This window comes from Suricata suricatta, chromosome 4 (assembly GCF_006229205.1).
Source record: "Suricata suricatta isolate VVHF042 chromosome 4, meerkat_22Aug2017_6uvM2_HiC, whole genome shotgun sequence".
NCBI lineage: Eukaryota > Metazoa > Chordata > Mammalia > Carnivora > Herpestidae > Suricata > Suricata suricatta.
In genome coordinates, this window is record NC_043703.1 from 150,777,282 (window position 1) to 150,782,559 (window position 5,278).

The window sequence follows — 5,278 nt, forward strand, 5'->3', positions numbered from 1 at the left end:
TGATATAACACATTCTCGGCAGCTAGAGAGGACTAAATATACTAACTGGCTTGAGCTGACCTGTGCTCGAGATTTAGAAGAGAGGAATGGCGACCCGTTTCTCCCACATGGAAGCAAACAGCGGAGCCTATTTTATGCCCAGGTGTTTGCCATATAGCTTGATACAAAACCATGTCCTGGAAAACTATAAGCCAATCTAATTTATAGAAATAAACTGAGTGAGAATCATTATTTTTTATTGGTACCACTTAATGTGAAGAAAATGCACATTTTCCAAAAATATGGAAAAAACGTTCCATTTGCCTTATTGGGTCCAAATGTTAGGTTTAAATTATTTTACTATGCAAACTTTCTTTCATATCTTGGCAGTAGTGATTTCCATTTTTATTCCTTTGGTATCCATAATCTTATGAGAATCAAAAACATATGCTTTGAGATCACTGGACAGCTCCTCCTCCCACATTTTAAAAATGCGCAAGGAACGTTATTGCTCTGGTAGCAAAAATAACAGGAACGCGATGGGAGAAAATTATGAAGCTGAATGGGAAAGAGGTTCAAAAGGTGCACTCTGGTTTTCATGCTTTCGATTTGCAAGTCATTAAGCTGGAAGAGCCCCTGCCTCCCGCTGCTGCCACCAGGAATGTGATTTTTTCTCCTCTAATAGAGGATTGCTTCTGCAACGACTCCAGGTTCTCAATATTGGAAGAGAATAGGGGATCTGGATTTTCCAGTGCTGCCGAAGATGGGGCGCTTGTTCTAGGGCTAAGAGTGGATGGACTTCTGGCCCCCCTTTGTCTGTGGGAGAAGGGTGCCCTTGGCAGGGAGGCAGGAGCATCCTACAAGTTTTGGTCTCAGGAATTTCAGGCTGACAGAGAGACGCCAGTGAAGAGGTGAATGCTTTGTGTTCTCTCCTGAAGAAAAATTATTAGAAAAAAAAAAACTCAAGGAGAGTCAGATATTAAAATGTGATGAAAGGCTATTTTGTAGCTAGCACTGAAAACGATGGGCGTCTCTTAGGACAGCTGGCACAAGAGCCCCAAGATGGGGGCAGGAGAAAGCCCTACCACAGGAAGCATGAGCTGGGAAGCCCCACTGCCAATGCAGTTTGGCCCCCGCTGCATACATGCAGTTCAAGTTCAAGGAGGCAGTTAAGTATTGTGCCTTGAGGCTGGACATGGGGAACTTCTCCTGGGTCTCTGAGTGTTATAGGCACAAAACAAGGATTGTTGAAGTCGTCCACAACACATCCAGCAGCAGCCAACTGGTCCACACCACAACCCTGGAGAAGAACTGGATCGTGTCCACTGCCCGCGCACGGTGCCCACGGTGGTACGGGTCCCCCTATGACTGCTCCTGGTGCCACAAGGAGAGGACCAAGCTGGTTCCCGAGGAGGAAGAGATTTTAAACAACAACAACAAAAAAAACGATCAAAGAAAATTCAGGAGAAATATGATGAAAGGAGAAAGAATGCCAAAATCAGCAGTCTTCTGGAGGAGCCGTTCCAGCAGGGCGAGTTCCTTGCACGCATGGCTTCAAGACCAGGCCGGTGTGGCCCGGCAGATGGCTGCATGCTAGAGGACAAGAAGCTAGACTTCTATCCGAGGAAAATCAAAGCCCAAAAGGAAAATAAAGTTTCCTCCCTCCTATCATCCGTCACATAATGAAGGTGTTTATTGTTCAAAAAATAAATAAATAAAATGTAACAAAAGGAAGGTGGAAGGGTGTCAAAGGAAAAGGGGAAGGGCACATGAGAGGCACAGTGTCCTTTGGGAGTAAGAGGACAGGGGGCCCAGTGGCCTTGCTCTGTGAACTGGGTCATAGTCCAGACTTTGCATCGACATGTTACAGAATGCTGAATGGGTGCTCAGTCAGCCAAGAAAACAGCCAAGTGTTTCTAGAAATACTCAGTGTAATTCTCTGCCTCCAATTCTGTATTTACCCTGTTTGTCCTTTCTGGGACTTAGGTCTTGTCCAGTGCACACAGCTGTATACTCTGATCCCACTGTCCATGAACTAGTGATTAGTGAACACATGTTTCCCCACAGTTTGTTCTTGTATTTCTGTAGCACTTGCTGCTTTTTATCCTCAATGACAGTGTTACGTTGGAACACCCTTTCTCCCTTAGTCCATTCAAAGAACTCACTCTTCTTTCAAAATAGACACAGCGTCTTATTTTCTATGAAACCCTACCTGACCTCCCAAAGCCAAGCTGCTCCTTTTCTCTTGTGAAGCCCCCTGTACCTGGTGGGCACACAACAATTATTGCCCTCATTTTTCTGTATTACACTCTTCTCTATACGTGTCTGGGGACTCTTATACATGTAAACTCCTTGAGGGCAGAAACTGCCTTAATTATCCTGACTTTCCCTACATTTCAGTACCTATTGCATGTTAACAGGTGCTTAAATAAATGCTTTTGAATGGATAATTGAATGAATGGCATTCATTCATCTAGGCCCTCATTGGTTGCAAGGATGAATAAAAAATGTACTTCGTTCACAAATAAGCAAATGTAATTAAAGTAGAAGTACTATAAAAATTTTGTTTTTGGTGCCTGGGTGGGTCAGGTGATTAGGTGTCTGACTCTTGATTTCAGCTCAGGTCATGATCTCATGATTCATGGGATCAAGCCCCCTTGTCAGACTCTGTGCTGACAGTTTGGAGCCTGCTTGAGATTCTTTCTCTCCCTCTCTCTCTACCCCTCCTCCACTCTCTGTCTCAAATAAATAAACATTAAAAACTTTTTTCCATTTGATACTATTAATTAGTTTTTGCATTCTAAGAGTGAAAGGGAGAGCTTACAGCTGTGTAGTTAATAACCAAGTGAAACAATCCAGGCTCCCCTTACACTAGAACTCCCTGACCCATATTTTGCACTTACCTTGACTTTTTGACATCGACCGTGGATGTTAATCAGATAGTTGCATGATTGTTTCCTGATCTTCAGCTCATTTATCTCTGGAAATCAGTACTGACTCTTTGTGGAATAAGATTTTTAAAATGCGGAGGGAAGGCACCCTCGGAATTGGGGGATTAGTGTCTCATTTGTTTGGGTGGGGAAGGCTTTCAATGACCATGATTCAAGAAGTAGGCTTATGGCCATCTGTGTAGACTAAGAGATGTAAGGGTCCCACCAGGGATGGATTTCACTGCATCAGAACGCCAATCTTTGATGAGACTCATCTTGCAGCTCAAGATACTTCAACCTCCAGAGGCAAATCAGACTTCCACTCATTCATGGGTGCCTTCTTCTCCAGGTCCAAGTTTTGCTCAGAACTCTCTTCATGAGGCTTAATGGTAGAGTGGGCTTGGTAGGTCTGAGTGGACCATGTTAGTAATCGACCAGACTGGAAGAGTGGTGAGTGCAGAGAGCTGGAAGCTAAGGGAATTCAGTGGTGGCCCTGCCCCACCCAGTTCCCCATCACTAGTCCAATTATTAGCCTCAGGCAAATTACTTAACCTCTCTGAGCCTCACTCTTCATTTTGCAATGTGTGAGTCAAAATTGCATTTCTAATTCTCTTCCAGAATACTTATCATACCTAAAATACCAGTCTGTTTTGCTTCTTTCTATATCCCCAGGGCCTTGCTGAGAGCCTGGGAAGCAGAAGTGGCTCAGATCCTTGGAGAAATTGATGACCCGTTGAGAGACAGAAGAGCATCTTGAGGTGTATGACTCTAGCACTAACAGATCTCATTCAAATCCCAGCCTTGCCTCTTCCTACCTGTGTAGACCTTGAGTAAGTCACTTAAACTGTCTGTGACCCAATCACCTTTTTTGAGGACAATAATAGCCTCAACCTCAAGATGATTCTGAGATTTGAAAGTAGTCATGCCTTTGAAGCTCTTGGGGCAGTTCCTGAAGAATATAACCTTTAACCAACCTTTCTCCTAGAGGCCACCATTTACTCATAGATGTAGAATAATTTTCATGTGTAAGATACTTTGGTAATTTTTATTTAAGCTACTTAGATATCTTTGCCAGGACATGGGCTTATGTGACTTGGTCAATGAACTCTAAAACATATGGTGCTAGTCCCTCCTCCACAAGGCTTTTTTGTTTTATAAATTCTACTTAGTTAACATTCAGTGTACTCGTGGTTTCAGGAGTAGAACACCCAGCGCTCATCCCAACAAGTGTCCTCCTTAATGCCCATCACCCATTTAGCTCATCCCCCCCGCCCATCCAACACCCCTCCAGCAGCCCTCAATTTGTTTTCTGTATTTAAGAGTCTCTTGTGGTTTGCCTCCCTCTCTGTTCTTATCTTACTTTTCCTTCCCTTCCCCATGTTCATCTTTTGTGTTTCTCAAATTTAACATATGCATATGGGTGAAATCATATGATATTTATTCTTTGTCTGACTGAGTTGTTGCAAATGGCAAGATTTCATTCTTTTCATCACCGAGCAGTATTTCTGTGTGTGTGTGTGTGTATGTGTGTGTGTGTGTGTGTGCCACTCATAAGTTGATTTGGGCTCTTTCCATAATTTGGCTATAGCTCTCTTACCTAAGGAATCAAGAGATAAGATTTAAGGCTCATTCTTGCTTTTAAAGTTATATTCTTTTTTTAAAAATAATTATTTTGGAATAGTTTTAGATTTACAGGCATGTGGCCAAGATAGGGTAGAACAGGGGCGCCTGGATGGCTCAGTCGGTTAAGCCTCTGACTTTGGCTCAGGTCATGATCTCAGGGTTGGTGGCTTTGAGCCCTGCGTTGGGCTCTGTGCTAACAGCTCAGAGCCTGTCTTCAGATTCTGTGTCTCCCTCTCTCTTTGACCCTCCCTTGCTCACGCTCTCTCTCTCTCTCAAAAATAAATAAAAAACATTAAAAAAAAAAAGATAGGGTAGAACATTCTTGTATAGCCTTCACTGAGTCTACCCTGATATGAACATCTTATATAACCATGGGACATTTGTCAAAACTAAGAAATTAACATTACAAGTCATTGTTGACTAAACTGCAGGCTTTTTTTTTTTTTTTGTATGCCACCAGTTTTTCCACTGATGTCCTCTTTCTCTTCAGGGTCCCACACTGTACACAGTTTCCCTGTGTCTTTAGTCTCATCCCATCTGGGACAATTTCTCAATCTTCCTTTGTTTTCTGTGACCTTGACAGTTTTGAGGTGTACTGGTAGAGCACTTTTAAGACTGTTCCTCAGTTTAGGTTAGACTGATGTTTTCCCCACAATTAGATTAGGACTCTGGGTTTTTGCAGAAACACCCCAGAAGTGAAGTCCCCAGAATACACTTCAATGAGAAATCTCTATGTCTTTGCTTTC

General features: G+C 42.9%; 1 pseudogene; it reads left to right on the forward strand.

Moving 5' to 3' along the window:
• The first annotated feature begins 1,002 nt into the window (after positions 1-1,002).
• Positions 1,003-1,662, forward strand: LOC115290754 (annotated as a pseudogene).
• The last annotated feature ends 3,616 nt before the right edge of the window (positions 1,663-5,278 follow it).